This window comes from Phyllobates terribilis, unplaced genomic scaffold (assembly GCF_046119375.1).
Source record: "Phyllobates terribilis strain yellow unplaced genomic scaffold, ASM4611937v1 Scaffold_5__5_contigs__length_657084704, whole genome shotgun sequence".
Classification (NCBI taxonomy): Eukaryota; Metazoa; Chordata; class Amphibia; order Anura; family Dendrobatidae; genus Phyllobates; species Phyllobates terribilis.
The window spans coordinates 99094802-99109841 of NW_027362765.1; the positions used below are offsets into that span (position 1 = coordinate 99094802).

Sequence of the window (15040 nt, forward strand, 5' to 3'; positions counted from 1 at the left end):
TAGTTTGAAACCAATTCTGGTTATCGCTTCTCGGCCTTTTGGCTAAGATCAAGTGTAGTATCTGTTCTTATCAGTTTAATATCTGATACGTCCCCTATCTGGGGACCATATATTAAATGGATTTTTAGAACAAGGAGATGGAAAAAGAGCTTGCTCTGTCCACTCCACGCATTGACCTGGTATTGCAGTATCTCCAGGACCGGTGCACCCCTTCTTTAATGCAGTTTCTAAAATCAGAAAGAATTGAATTCAATGTTTTTTCTTCATTTTGCTTGTTTGTCGGATTTTGGGATGGACTCTTTGGCTTTGCTTTTCTTCTCCTCATTGGATTTTTCATGTTCAAAGTTGCAGAAGCCAGATTACAAGCTCATTTTGGTTCAACTTCAGCAACTGTGCATTGCATTGCCATGTAATGTGATGCAATGCTATCTTTCTAGCTCTCCCTTTTTACTTCCTTTTGGATAAACAGACATATTAGGCAAGCATTTTGGAGCTTTCACCTAAATAACTACAGGTGGTGAGATAAGCTGCACAATATAATTGACCTTTCAGTATATTGTTGCACACACACCATCTATTTAGCAAATGCCCTTGTTATCAACAGCAGCCTTTTAAACTCACCTGAGCTAACAGGTATGTGCGCTGGTTACTCTGCTGCGCTTAAAATTTCTTTTTTGGTTTGCTACAATGCCTTTTCTGAAATGTTGTCTCCTTCTGCTGGAACACTGACTTCTTTCATTTAATGCCTGCAGACTATAAAAGAGAACCCAACCCAAAAAGATTGGTTGATTAGTCTGTGGCATTCTGTTAAACTGTTGCTTATGGCGGTCTCTGTGAGCTTCTCAGTGACATTCAGCCAGCCAGGTATCCTGCCTGCAGTAGATGGAATGTGGCAATGGAACGCTGGCTGCGCGTGTCATAATAGGCTATGAGCCTTTATATACCTGTGCACAGCAGCAGCCACCTTCAGTCTGCTGCTGGACAGCCAGCAGCAGCAGCAGCAGGAGAGGTATGTAATCAGGAGCCCTCCTGCTAAGGGTAGACAGCTGCTCGTTCCACCCCACCCCCCGCCTTAATTGGTTCTCCTCCCTTCCAACGGTGTTGAGGCGGGTGGGAACAGCAGGGGGTGAAGGTGCTGTGTTTAAAGAGGTGGAGTTATGCAGATCTAAAACGCGTGGATTGCAGCAGCAGCAAGCCGAAAAGTGCAGGCATGTAAGGGATCTAGAGGTTGACAACATGTCTTCTTAACGGGAGTCCAGGAGCTCATCTCCACAAATGGACTTTTCAGGATCCTTGGGTGGCTCCGTAGTTTGAAACCAATTCTGGTTATCGCTTCTCGGCCTTTTGGCTAAGATCAAGTGTAGTATCTGTTCTTATCAGTTTAATATCTGATACGTCCCCTATCTGGGGACCATATATTAAATGGATTTTTAGAACAGGGAGATGGAAAAAGAGCTTGCTCTGTCCACTCCACGCATTGACCTGGTATTGCAGTATCTCCAGGACCGCTGCACCCCTTCTTTAATGCAGTTTCTAAAATCAGAAAGAATTGAATTCAATGTTTTTTGTTCATTTTGCTTGTTTGTCGGATTTGGGGATGGACTCTTTGGCTTTGCTTTTCTTCTCCTCATTGGATTTTTCATGTTCAAAGTTGCAGAAGCCAGATTACAAGCTCATTTTGGTTCAACTTCAGCAACTGTGCATTGCATTGCCATGTAATGTGATGCAATGCTATCTTTCTAGCTCTCCCTTTTTACTTCCTTTTGGATAAACAGACATATTAGGCAAGCATTTTGGAGCTTTCACCTAAATAACTACAGGTGGTGAGATAAGCTGCACAATATAATTGACCTTTCAGTATATTGTTGCACACACACCATCTATTTAGCAAATGCCCTTGTTATCAACAGCAGCCTTTTAAACTCACCTGAGCTAACAGGTATGTGCGCTGGTTACTCTGCTGCGCTTAAAATTTCTTTTTTGGTTTGCTACAATGCCTTTTCTGAAACGTTGTCTCCTTCTGCTGGAACACTGACTTCTTTCATTTAATGCCTGCAGACTATAAAAGAGAACCCAACCCAAAAAGTTTGGTTGATTAGTCTGTGGCATTCTGTTAAACTGTTGCTTATGGCGGTCTCTGTGAGCTTCTCAGCGACATTCAGCCAGCCAGGTATCCTGCCTGCAGTAGATGGAATGTGGCAATGGAACGCTGGCTGCGCGTGTCATAATAGGCTCTGAGCCTTTATATACCTGTGCACAGCAGCAGCCACCTTCAGTCTGCTGCTGGACAGCCAGCAGCAGCAGCAGCAGGAGAGGTATGTAATCAGGAGCCCTCCTGCTAAGGGTAGACAGCTGCTCGTTCCACCCCACCCCCCGCCTTAATTGGTTCTCCTCCCTTCCAACGGTGTTGAGGCGGGTGGGAACAGCAGGGGGTGAAGGTGCTGTGTTTAAAGAGGTGGAGTTATGCAGATCTAAAACGCGTGGATTGCAGCAGCAGCAAGCCGAAAAGTGCAGGCATGTAAGGGATCTAGAGGTTGACAACATGTCTTCTTAACGGGAGTCCAGGAGCTCATCTCCACAAATGGACTTTTCAGGATCCTTGGGTGGCTCCGTAGTTTGAAACCAATTCTGGTTATCGCTTCTCGGCCTTTTGGCTAAGATCAAGTGTAGTATCTTTTGAAAAGGCGGTTTTGGATGTTGGCCGCCCTAGTAGATTGATACATTATGCACACTGGGGTTTAGGCGCTTGTTAGTACGCCAGGTGGCTAATATAGTCATCTGGTGGAAAGCATGGCCCCCCAGGATCGACGCCATTGGGCCGGGGAAGATCGAAAGCCCGAAGTGTGAAGTGCCCCAGGAGTGGTGACCCTGGGGTGCCTTAACTCACTGGGATTGGGAACCCCACTTGAGTTTATGGCACATTTGCACAAGCACTTCAAATTTTCTTTCTTCGCACACACCCTTATTCCGGGCCTTCTGGCCTTAGGATGGGGAATTTTTCAATTCCCGGTCGAAGGTCCGGGCAGTATTATACTGTGAAACCTTCACTATTTATTTAATTTCTTTGTCACTGTGTGTCCACTTATTCACGTGTGTCACGTCCTACTAGGATTTTGTCGGGATGCGGTTCCCTTACGGGTTCCTCTCTTGGCAGGTCTAGGGGGGGAGTGTGTGGCCATCAGGTTCCGCTCCCCCCTGAACCCCCCTGGCTCTCCTCTTTCGGGAGGAGAGCGTTGTTGGCTCCCCTCTTCCGGGAGGGGAGCACAGTCTTTGGCTCCCAGTGCCTTGCTCGGGTGAGAACTCGGGCAGGTGCTGGGGGTAAGATTGGGTCGCCTCTGGCTTCGGCTGGAGGTGGCTTTTTGTCCCTGTTCCTCGCTGTGGCCTTTTGGCTCGGAGGGACGGGGAATGGTTTGGGGGACCCTTCTCCTTTTGGAGAGGGTTTCAAGAAGACCAGCATCCTAGTGCACATTTTTGTGGCACTTGTCACTTTTTTAAGCGCACTCGGGTTTTGTACACGAATTCGGGCTTTCGATAAAAAAAAAAAAAAAATCTGTTCTTATCAGTTTAATATCTGATACGTCCCCTATCTGGGGACCATATATTAAATGGATTTTTAGAACAGGGAGATGGAAAAAGAGCTTGCTCTGTCCACTCCACGCATTGACCTGGTATTGCAGTATCTCCAGGACCGGTGCACCCCTTCTTTAATGCAGTTTCTAAAATCAGAAAGAATTGAATTCAATGTTTTTTGTTCATTTTGCTTGTTTGTCGGATTTGGGGATGGACTCTTTGGCTTTGCTTTTCTTCTCCTCATTGGATTTTTCATGTTCAAAGTTGCAGAAGCCAGATTACAAGCTCATTTTGGTTCAACTTCAGCAACTGTGCATTGCATTGCCATGTAATGTGATGCAATGCTATCTTTCTAGCTCTCCCTTTTTACTTCCTTTTGGATAAACAGACATATTAGGCAAGCATTTTGGAGCTTTCACCTAAATAACTACAGGTGGTGAGATAAGCTGCACAATATAATTGACCTTTCAGTATATTGTTGCACACACACCATCTATTTAGCAAATGCCCTTGTTATCAACAGCAGCCTTTTAAACTCACCTGAGCTAACAGGTATGTGCGCTGGTTACTCTGCTGCGCTTAAAATTTCTTTTTTGGTTTGCTACAATGCCTTTTCTGAAACGTTGTCTCCTTCTGCTGGAACACTGACTTCTTTCATTTAATGCCTGCAGACTATAAAAGAGAACCCAACCCAAAAAGTTTGGTTGATTAGTCTGTGGCATTCTGTTAAACTGTTGCTTATGGCGGTCTCTGTGAGCTTCTCAGCGACATTCAGCCAGCCAGGTATCCTGCCTGCAGTAGATGGAATGTGGCAATGGAACGCTGGCTGCGCGTGTCATAATAGGCTCTGAGCCTTTATATACCTGTGCACAGCAGCAGCCACCTTCAGTCTGCTGCTGGACAGCCAGCAGCAGCAGCAGGAGAGGTATGTAATCAGGAGCCCTCCTGCTAAGGGTAGACAGCTGCTCGTTCCACCCCACCCCCCGCCTTAATTGGTTCTCCTCCCTTCCAACGGTGTTGAGGCGGGTGGGAACAGCAGGGGGTGAAGGTGCTGTGTTTAAAGAGGTAGAGTTATGCAGATCTAAAACGCGTGGATTGCAGCAGCAGCAAGCCGAAAAGTGCAGGCATGTAAGGGATCTAGAGGTTGACAACATGTCTTCTTAACGGGAGTCCAGGAGCTCATCTCCACAAATGGACTTTTCAGGATCCTTGGGTGGCTCCGTAGTTTGAAACCAATTCTGGTTATCGCTTCTCGGCCTTTTGGCTAAGATCAAGTGTAGTATCCGTTCTTATCAGTTTAATATCTGATACGTCCCCTATCTGGGGACCATATATTAAATGGATTTTTAGAACAGGGAGATGGAAAAAGAGCTTGCTCTGTCCACTGCACGCATTGACCTGGTATTGCAGTATCTCCAGGACCGGTGCACCCCTTCTTTAATGCAGTTTCTAAAATCAGAAAGAATTGAATTCAATGTTTTTTGTTCATTTTGCTTGTTTGTCGGATTTGGGGATGGACTCTTTGGCTTTGCTTTTCTTCTCCTCATTGGATTTTTCATGTTCAAAGTTGCAGAAGCCAGATTACAAGCTCATTTTGGTTCAACTTCAGCAACTGTGCATTGCATTGCCATGTAATGTGATACAATGCTATCTTTCTAGCTCTCCCTTTTTACTTCCTTTTGGATAAACAGACATATTAGGCAAGCATTTTGGAGCTTTCACCTAAATAACTACAGGTGGTGAGATAAGCTGCACAATATAATTGACCTTTCAGTATATTATTGCACACACACCATCTATTTAGCAAATGCCCTTGTTATCAACAGCAGCCTTTTAAACTCACCTGAGCTAACAGGTATGTGCGCTGGTTACTCTGCTGCGCTTAAAATTTCTTTTTTGGTTTGCTACAATGCCTTTTCTGAAACGTTGTCTCCTTCTGCTGGAACACTGACTTCTTTCATTTAATGCCTGCAGACTATAAAAGAGAACCCAACCCAAAAAGTTTGGTTGATTAGTCTGTGGCATTCTGTTAAACTGTTGCTTATGGCGGTCTCTGTGAGCTTCTCAGCGACATTCAGCCAGCCAGGTATCCTGCCTGCAGTAGATGGAATGTGGCAATGGAACGCTGGCTGCGCGTGTCATAATAGGCTCTGAGCCTTTATATACCTGTGCACAGCAGCAGCCACCTTCAGTCTGCTGCTGGACAGCCAGCAGCAGCAGCAGCAGGAGAGGTATGTAATCAGGAGCCCTCCTGCTAAGGGTAGACAGCTGCTCGTTCCACCCCACCCCCCGCCTTAATTGGTTCTCCTCCCTTCCAACGGTGTTGAGGCGGGTGGGAACAGCAGGGGGTGAAGGTGCTGTGTTTAAAGAGGTGGAGTTATGCAGATCTAAAACGCGTGGATTGCAGCAGCAGCAAGCCGAAAAGTGCAGGCATGTAAGGGATCTAGAGGTTGACAACATGTCTTCTTAACGGGAGTCCAGGAGCTCATCTCCACAAATGGACTTTTCAGGATCCTTGGGTGGCTCCGTAGTTTGAAACCAATTCTGGTTATCGCTTCTCGGCCTTTTGGCTAAGATCAAGTGTAGTATCTGTTCTTATCAGTTTAATATCTGATACGTCCCCTATCTGGGGACCATATATTAAATGGATTTTTAGAACAGGGAGATGGAAAAAGAGCTTGCTCTGTCCACTCCACGCATTGACCTGGTATTGCAGTATCTCCAGGACCGGTGCACCCCTTCTTTAATGCAGTTTCTAAAATCAGAAAGAATTGAATTCAATGTTTTTTCTTCATTTTGCTTGTTTGTCGGATTTGGGGATGGACTCTTTGGCTTTGCTTTTCTTCTCCTCATTGGATTTTTCATGTTCAAAGTTGCAGAAGCCAGATTACAAGCTCATTTTGGTTCAACTTCAGCAACTGTGCATTGCATTGCCATGTAATGTGATGCAATGCTATCTTTCTAGCTCTCCCTTTTTACTTCCTTTTGGATAAACAGACATATTAGGAAGGCATTTTGGAGCTTTCACCTAAATAACTACAGGTGGTGAGATAAGCTGCACAATATAATTGACCTTTCAGTATATTGTTGCACACACACCATCTATTTAGCAAATGCCCTTGTTATCAACAGCAGCCTTTTAAACTCACCTGAGCTAACAGGTATGTGCGCTGGTTACTCTGCTGCGCTTAAAATTTCTTTTTTGGTTTGCTACAATGCCTTTTCTGAAACGTTGTCTCCTTCTGCTGGAACACTGACTTCTTTCATTTAATGCCTGCAGACTATAAAAGAGAACCCAACCCAAAAAGTTTGGTTGATTAGTCTGTGGCATTCTGTTAAACTGTTGCTTATTGCGGTCTCTGTGAGCTTCTCAGCGACATTCAGCCAGCCAGGTATCCTGCCTGCAGTAGATGGAATGTGGCAATGGAACGCTGGCTGCGCGTGTCATAATAGGCTCTGAGCCTTTATATACCTGTGCACAGCAGCAGCCACCTTCAGTCTGCTGCTGGACAGCCAGCAGCAGCAGCAGCAGGAGAGGTATGTAATCAGGAGCCCTCCTGCTAAGGGTAGACAGCTGCTCGTTCCACCCCACCCCCCGCCTTAATTGGTTCTCCTCCCTTCCAACGGTGTTGAGGCGGGTGGGAACAGCAGGGGGTGAAGGTGCTGTGTTTAAAGAGGTGGAGTTATGCAGATCTAAAACGCGTGGATTGCAGCAGCAGCAAGCCGAAAAGTGCAGGCATGTAAGGGATCTAGAGGTTGACAACATGTCTTCTTAACGGGAGTCCAGGAGCTCATCTCCACAAATGGACTTTTCAGGATCCTTGGGTGGCTCCGTAGTTTGAAACCAATTCTGGTTATCGCTTCTCGGCCTTTTGGCTAAGATCAAGTGTAGTATCTGTTCTTATCAGTTTAATATCTGATACGTCCCCTATCTGGGGACCATATATTAAATGGATTTTTAGAACAGGGAGATGGAAAAAGAGCTTGCTCTGTCCACTCCACGCATTGACCTGGTATTGCAGTATCTCCAGGACCGGTGCACCCCTTCTTTAATGCAGTTTCTAAAATCAGAAAGAATTGAATTCAATGTTTTTTGTTCATTTTGCTTGTTTGTCGGATTTGGGGATGGACTCTTTGGCTTTGCTTTTCTTCTCCTCATTGGATTTTTCATGTTCAAAGTTGCAGAAGCCAGATTACAAGCTCATTTTGGTTCAACTTCAGCAACTGTGCATTGCATTGCCATGTAATGTGATGCAATGCTATCTTTCTAGCTCTCCCTTTTTACTTCCTTTTGGATAAACAGACATATTAGGCAAGCATTTTGGAGCTTTCACCTAAATAACTACAGGTGGTGAGATAAGCTGCACAATATAATTGACCTTTCAGTATATTGTTGCACACACACCATCTATTTAGCAAATGCCCTTGTTATCAACAGCAGCCTTTTAAACTCACCTGAGCTAACAGGTATGTGCGCTGGTTACTCTGCTGCGTTTAAAATTTCTTTTTTGGTTTGCTACAATGCCTTTTCTGAAACGTTGTCTCCTTCTGCTGGAACACTGACTTCTTTCATTTAATGCCTGCAGACTATAAAAGAGAACCCAACCCAAAAAGTTTGGTTGATTAGTCTGTGGCATTCTGTTAAACTGTTGCTTATGGCGGTCTCTGTGAGCTTCTCAGCGACATTCAGCCAGCCAGGTATCCTGCCTGCAGTAGATGGAATGTGGCAATGGAACGCTGGCTGCGCGTGTCATAATAGGCTCTGAGCCTTTATATACCTGTGCACAGCAGCAGCCACCTTCAGTCTGCTGCTGGACAGCCAGCAGCAGCAGCAGCAGGAGAGGTATGTAATCAGGAGCCCTCCTGCTAAGGGTAGACAGCTGCTCGTTCCACCCCACCCCCCGCCTTAATTGGTTCTCCTCCCTTCCAACGGTGTTGAGGCGGGTGGGAACAGCAGGGGGTGAAGGTGCTGTGTTTAAAGAGGTGGAGTTATGCAGATCTAAAACGCGTGGATTGCAGCAGCAGCAAGCCGAAAAGTGCAGGCATGTAAGGGATCTAGAGGTTGACAACATGTCTTCTTAACGGGAGTCCAGGAGCTCATCTCCACAAATGGACTTTTCAGGATCCTTGGGTGGCTCCGTAGTTTGAAACCAATTCTGGTTATCGCTTCTCGGCCTTTTGGCTAAGATCAAGTGTAGTATCTGTTCTTATCAGTTTAATATCTGATACGTCCCCTATCTGGGGACCATATATTAAATGGATTTTTAGAACAGGGAGATGGAAAAAGAGCTTGCTCTGTCCACTCCACGCATTGACCTGGTATTGCAGTATCTCCAGGACCGGTGCACCCCTTCTTTAATGCAGTTTCTAAAATCAGAAAGAATTGAATTCAATGTTTTTTGTTCATTTTGCTTGTTTGTCGGATTTGGGGATGGACTCTTTGGCTTTGCTTTTCTTCTCCTCATTGGATTTTTCATGTTCAAAGTTGCAGAAGCCAGATTACAAGCTCATTTTGGTTCAACTTCAGCAACTGTGCATTGCATTGCCATGTAATGTGATGCAATGCTATCTTTCTAGCTCTCCCTTTTTACTTCCTTTTGGATAAACAGACATATTAGGCAAGCATTTTGGAGCTTTCACCTAAATAACTACAGGTGGTGAGATAAGCTGCACAATATAATTGACCTTTCAGTATATTGTTGCACACACACCATCTATTTAGCAAATGCCCTTGTTATCAACAGCAGCCTTTTAAACTCACCTGAGCTAACAGGTATGTGCGCTGGTTACTCTGCTGCGCTTAAAATTTCTTTTTTGGTTTGCTACAATGCCTTTTCTGAAACGTTGTCTCCTTCTGCTGGAACACTGACTTCTTTCATTTAATGCCTGCAGACTATAAAAGAGAACCCAACCCAAAAAGTTTGGTTGATTAGTCTGTGGCATTCTGTTAAACTGTTGCTTATGGCGGTCTCTGTGAGCTTCTCAGCGACATTCAGCCAGCCAGGTATCCTGCCTGCAGTAGATGGAATGTGGCAATGGAACGCTGGCTGCGCGTGTCATAATAGGCTCTGAGCCTTTATATACCTGTGCACAGCAGCAGCCACCTTCAGTCTGCTGCTGGACAGCCAGCAGCAGCAGCAGCAGGAGAGGTATGTAATCAGGAGCCCTCCTGCTAAGGGTAGACAGCTGCTCGTTCCACCCCACCCCCCGCCTTAATTGGTTCTCCTCCCTTCCAACGGTGTTGAGGCGGGTGGGAACAGCAGGGGGTGAAGGTGCTGTGTTTAAAGAGGTGGAGTTATGCAGATCTAAAACGCGTGGATTGCAGCAGCAGCAAGCCGAAAAGTGCAGGCATGTAAGGGATCTAGAGGTTGACAACATGTCTTCTTAACGGGAGTCCAGGAGCTCATCTCCACAAATGGACTTTTCAGGATCCTTGGGTGGCTCCGTAGTTTGAAACCAATTCTGGTTATCGCTTCTCGGCCTTTTGGCTAAGATCAAGTGTAGTATCTGTTCTTATCAGTTTAATATCTGATACGTCCCCTATCTGGGGACCATATATTAAATGGATTTTTAGAACAGGGAGATGGAAAAAGAGCTTGCTCTGTCCACTCCACGCATTGACCTGGTATTGCAGTATCTCCAGGACCGGTGCACCCCTTCTTTAATGCAGTTTCTAAAATCAGAAAGAATTGAATTCAATGTTTTTTGTTCATTTTGCTTGTTTGTCGGATTTGGGGATGGACTCTTTGGCTTTGCTTTTCTTCTCCTCATTGGATTTTTCATGTTCAAAGTTGCAGAAGCCAGATTACAAGCTCATTTTGGTTCAACTTCAGCAACTGTGCATTGCATTGCCATGTAATGTGATGCAATGCTATCTTTCTAGCTCTCCCTTTTTACTTCCTTTTGGATAAACAGACATATTAGGCAAGCATTTTGGAGCTTTCACCTAAATAACTACAGGTGGTGAGATAAGCTGCACAATATAATTGACCTTTCAGTATATTGTTGCACACACACCATCTATTTAGCAAATGCCCTTGTTATCAACAGCAGCCTTTTAAACTCACCTGAGCTAACAGGTATGTGCGCTGGTTACTCTGCTGCGCTTAAAATTTCTTTTTTGGTTTGCTACAATGCCTTTTCTGAAACGTTGTCTCCTTCTGCTGGAACACTGACTTCTTTCATTTAATGCCTGCAGACTATAAAAGAGAACCCAACCCAAAAAGTTTGGTTGATTAGTCTGTGGCATTCTGTTAAACTGTTGCTTATGGCGGTCTCTGTGAGCTTCTCAGCGACATTCAGCCAGCCAGGTATCCTGCCTGCAGTAGATGGAATGTGGCAATGGAACGCTGGCTGCGCGTGTCATAATAGGCTCTGAGCCTTTATATACCTGTGCACAGCAGCAGCCACCTTCAGTCTGCTGCTGGACAGCCAGCAGCAGCAGCAGCAGGAGAGGTATGTAATCAGGAGCCCTCCTGCTAAGGGTAGACAGCTGCTCGTTCCACCCCACCCCCCGCCTTAATTGGTTCTCCTCCCTTCCAACGGTGTTGAGGCGGGTGGGAACAGCAGGGGGTGAAGGTGCTGTGTTTAAAGAGGTGGAGTTATGCAGATCTAAAACGCGTGGATTGCAGCAGCAGCAAGCCGAAAAGTGCAGGCATGTAAGGGATCTAGAGGTTGACAACATGTCTTCTTAACGGGAGTCCAGGAGCTCATCTCCACAAATGGACTTTTCAGGATCCTTGGGTGGCTCCGTAGTTTGAAACCAATTCTGGTTATCGCTTCTCGGCCTTTTGGCTAAGATCAAGTGTAGTATCTGTTCTTATCAGTTTAATATCTGATACGTCCCCTATCTGGGGACCATATATTAAATGGATTTTTAGAACAGGGAGATGGAAAAAGAGCTTGCTCTGTCCACTCCACGCATTGACCTGGTATTGCAGTATCTCCAGGACCGGTGCACCCCTTCTTTAATGCAGTTTCTAAAATCAGAAAGAATTGAATTCAATGTTTTTTGTTCATTTTGCTTGTTTGTCGGATTTGGGGATGGACTCTTTGGCTTTGCTTTTCTTCTCCTCATTGGATTTTTCATGTTCAAAGTTGCAGAAGCCAGATTACAAGCTCATTTTGGTTCAACTTCAGCAACTGTGCATTGCATTGCCATGTAATGTGATGCAATGCTATCTTTCTAGCTCTCCCTTTTTACTTCCTTTTGGATAAACAGACATATTAGGCAAGCATTTTGGAGCTTTCACCTAAATAACTACAGGTGGTGAGATAAGCTGCACAATATAATTGACCTTTCAGTATATTGTTGCACACACACCATCTATTTAGCAAATGCCCTTGTTATCAACAGCAGCCTTTTAAACTCACCTGAGCTAACAGGTATGTGCGCTGGTTACTCTGCTGCGCTTAAAATTTCTTTTTTGGTTTGCTACAATGCCTTTTCTGAAACGTTGTCTCCTTCTGCTGGAACACTGACTTCTTTCATTTAATGCCTGCAGACTATAAAAGAGAACCCAACCCAAAAAGTTTGGTTGATTAGTCTGTGGCATTCTGTTAAACTGTTGCTTATGGCGGTCTCTGTGAGCTTCTCAGCGACATTCAGCCAGCCAGGTATCCTGCCTGCAGTAGATGGAATGTGGCAATGGAACGCTGGCTGCGCGTGTCATAATAGACTCTGAGCCTTTATATACCTGTGCACAGCAGCAGCCACCTTCAGTCTGCTGCTGGACAGCCAGCAGCAGCAGCAGCAGGAGAGGTATGTAATCAGGAGCCCTCCTGCTAAGGGTAGACAGCTGCTCGTTCCACCCCACCCCCCGCCTTAATTGGTTCTCCTCCCTTCCAACGGTGTTGAGGCGGGTGGGAACAGCAGGGGGTGAAGGTGCTGTGTTTAAAGAGGTGGAGTTATGCAGATCTAAAACGCGTGGATTGCAGCAGCAGCAAGCCGAAAAGTGCAGGCATGTAAGGGATCTAGAGGTTGACAACATGTCTTCTTAACGGGAGTCCAGGAGCTCATCTCCACAAATGGACTTTTCAGGATCCTTGGGTGGCTCCGTAGTTTGAAACCAATTCTGGTTATCGCTTCTCGGCCTTTTGGCTAAGATCAAGTGTAGTATCTGTTCTTATCAGTGTAATATCTGATACGTCCCCTATCTGGGGACCATATATTAAATGGATTTTTAGAACAGGGAGATGGAAAAAGAGCTTGCTCTGTCCACTCCACGCATTGACCTGGTATTGCAGTATCTCCAGGACCGGTGCACCCCTTCTTTAATGCAGTTTCTAAAATCAGAAAGAATTGAATTCAATGTTTTTTCTTCATTTTGCTTGTTTGTCGGATTTGGGGATGGACTCTTTGGCTTTGCTTTTCTTCTCCTCATTGGATTTTTCATGTTCAAAGTTGCAGAAGCCAGATTACAAGCTCATTTTGGTTCAACTTCAGCAACTGTGCATTGCATTGCCATGTAATGTGATGCAATGCTATCTTTCTAGCTCTCCCTTTTTACTTCCTTTTGGATAAACAGACATATTAGGCAAGCATTTTGGAGCTTTCACCTAAATAACTACAGGTGGTGAGATAAGCTGCACAATATAATTGACCTTTCAGTATATTGTTGCACACACACCATCTATTTAGCAAATGCCCTTGTTATCAACAGCAGCCTTTTAAACTCACCTGAGCTAACAGGTATGTGCGCTGGTTACTCTGCTGCGCTTAAAATTTCTTTTTTGGTTTGCTACAATGCCTTTTCTGAAACGTTGTCTCCTTCTGCTGGAACACTGACTTCTTTCATTTAATGCCTGCAGACTATAAAAGAGAACCCAACCCAAAAAGTTTGGTTGATTAGTCTGTGGCATTCTGTTAAACTGTTGCTTATGGCGGTCTCTGTGAGCTTCTCAGCGACATTCAGCCAGCCAGGTATCCTGCCTGCAGTAGATGGAATGTGGCAATGGAACGCTGGCTGCGCGTGTCATAATAGGCTCTGAGCCTTTATATACCTGTGCACAGCAGCAGCCACCTTCAGTCTGCTGCTGGACAGCCAGCAGCAGCAGCAGCAGGAGAGGTATGTAATCAGGAGCCCTCCTGCTAAGGGTAGACAGCTGCTCGTTCCACCCCACCCCCCGCCTTAATTGGTTCTCCTCCCTTCCAACGGTGTTGAGGCGGGTGGGAACAGCAGGGGGTGAAGGTGCTGTGTTTAAAGAGGTGGAGTTATGCAGATCTAAAACGCGTGGATTGCAGCAGCAGCAAGCCGAAAAGTGCAGGCATGTAAGGGATCTAGAGGTTGACAACATGTCTTCTTAACGGGAGTCCAGGAGCTCATCTCCACAAATGGACTTTTCAGGATCCTTGGGTGGCTCCGTAGTTTGAAACGAATTCTGGTTATCGCTTCTCGGCCTTTTGGCTAAGATCAAGTGTAGTATCTGTTCTTATCAGTTTAATATCTGATACGTCCCCTATCTGGGGACCATATATTAAATGGATTTTTAGAACAGGGAGATGGAAAAAGAGCTTGCTCTGTCCACTCCACGCATTGACCTGGTATTGCAGTATCTCCAGGACCGGTGCACCCCTTCTTTAATGCAGTTTCTAAAATCAGAAAGAATTGAATTCAATGTTATTTGTTCATTTTGCTTGTTTGTCGGATTTGGGGATGGACTCTTTGGCTTTGCTTTTCTTCTCCTCATTGGATTTTTCATGTTCAAAGTTGCAGAAGCCAGATTACAAGCTCATTTTGGTTCAACTTCAGCAACTGTGCATTGCATTGCCATGTAATGTGATGCAATGCTATCTTTCTAGCTCTCCCTTTTTACTTCCTTTTGGATAAACAGACATATTAGGCAAGCATTTTGGAGCTTTCACCTAAATAACTACAGGTGGTGAGATAAGCTGCACAATATAATTGACCTTTCAGTATATTGTTGCACACACACCATCTATTTAGCAAATGCCCTTGTTATCAACAGCAGCCTTTTAAACTCACCTGAGCTAACAGGTATGTGCGCTGGTTACTCTGCTGCGCTTAAAATTTCTTTTTTGGTTTGCTACAATGCCTTTTCTGAAACGTTGTCTCCTTCTGCTGGAACACTGACTTCTTTCATTTAATGCCTGCAGACTATAAAAGAGAACCCAACCCAAAAAGTTTGGTTGATTAGTCTGTGGCATTCTGTTAAACTGTTGCTTATGGCGGTCTCTGTGAGCTTCTCAGCGACATTCAGCCAGCCAGGTATCCTGCCTGCAGTAGATGGAATGTGGCAATGGAACGCTGGCTGCGCGTGTCATAATAGGCTCTGAGCCTTTATATACCTGTGCACAGCAGCAGCCACCTTCAGTCTGCTGCTGGACAGCCAGCAGCAGCAGCAGCAGGAGAGGTATGTAATCAGGAGCCCTCCTGCTAAGGGTAGACAGCTGCTCGTTCCACCCCACCCCCCGCCTTAATTGGTTCTCTTCCCTTCCAACGGTGTTGAG

At 45.3% G+C, this 15040-nt stretch overlaps 11 non-coding genes and 1 pseudogene across 11 annotated transcripts; all 12 read left to right on the forward strand.

The window, feature by feature from the left end:
- The first annotated feature begins 22 nt into the window (after positions 1-22).
- LOC141274308 (U2 spliceosomal RNA) lies at positions 23-213 on the forward strand. Its single transcript, XR_012322589.1, has one exon. It is a non-coding gene; the product is annotated as a U2 spliceosomal RNA (small nuclear RNA).
- Positions 214-1328: 1115 nt separating this feature from the next.
- Positions 1329-1519, forward strand: LOC141149911 (U2 spliceosomal RNA). The gene has a single exon (XR_012246189.1). It is a non-coding gene; the product is annotated as a U2 spliceosomal RNA (small nuclear RNA).
- Positions 1520-2634: 1115 nt separating this feature from the next.
- LOC141151160 (U2 spliceosomal RNA) lies at positions 2635-2726 on the forward strand (annotated as a pseudogene).
- Positions 2727-3519: 793 nt separating this feature from the next.
- LOC141150622 (U2 spliceosomal RNA) lies at positions 3520-3702 on the forward strand. Its single transcript, XR_012246772.1, has one exon. It is a non-coding gene; the product is annotated as a U2 spliceosomal RNA (small nuclear RNA).
- Positions 3703-4814: 1112 nt separating this feature from the next.
- On the forward strand, positions 4815-5005 carry LOC141150117 (U2 spliceosomal RNA). The gene has a single exon (XR_012246387.1). It is a non-coding gene; the product is annotated as a U2 spliceosomal RNA (small nuclear RNA).
- Positions 5006-6120: 1115 nt separating this feature from the next.
- On the forward strand, positions 6121-6311 carry LOC141274151 (U2 spliceosomal RNA). The gene has a single exon (XR_012322440.1). It is a non-coding gene; the product is annotated as a U2 spliceosomal RNA (small nuclear RNA).
- Positions 6312-7426: 1115 nt separating this feature from the next.
- LOC141274152 (U2 spliceosomal RNA) lies at positions 7427-7617 on the forward strand. The gene has a single exon (XR_012322441.1). It is a non-coding gene; the product is annotated as a U2 spliceosomal RNA (small nuclear RNA).
- Positions 7618-8732: 1115 nt separating this feature from the next.
- Positions 8733-8923, forward strand: LOC141274153 (U2 spliceosomal RNA). Its single transcript, XR_012322442.1, has one exon. It is a non-coding gene; the product is annotated as a U2 spliceosomal RNA (small nuclear RNA).
- Positions 8924-10038: 1115 nt separating this feature from the next.
- LOC141274154 (U2 spliceosomal RNA) lies at positions 10039-10229 on the forward strand. The gene has a single exon (XR_012322443.1). It is a non-coding gene; the product is annotated as a U2 spliceosomal RNA (small nuclear RNA).
- Positions 10230-11344: 1115 nt separating this feature from the next.
- Positions 11345-11535, forward strand: LOC141274155 (U2 spliceosomal RNA). Its single transcript, XR_012322444.1, has one exon. It is a non-coding gene; the product is annotated as a U2 spliceosomal RNA (small nuclear RNA).
- Positions 11536-12650: 1115 nt separating this feature from the next.
- LOC141149492 (U2 spliceosomal RNA) lies at positions 12651-12841 on the forward strand. Its single transcript, XR_012245786.1, has one exon. It is a non-coding gene; the product is annotated as a U2 spliceosomal RNA (small nuclear RNA).
- A 1115-nt stretch (positions 12842-13956) lies between these two features.
- On the forward strand, positions 13957-14147 carry LOC141274157 (U2 spliceosomal RNA). Its single transcript, XR_012322446.1, has one exon. It is a non-coding gene; the product is annotated as a U2 spliceosomal RNA (small nuclear RNA).
- Positions 14148-15040: the final 893 nt, after the last annotated feature.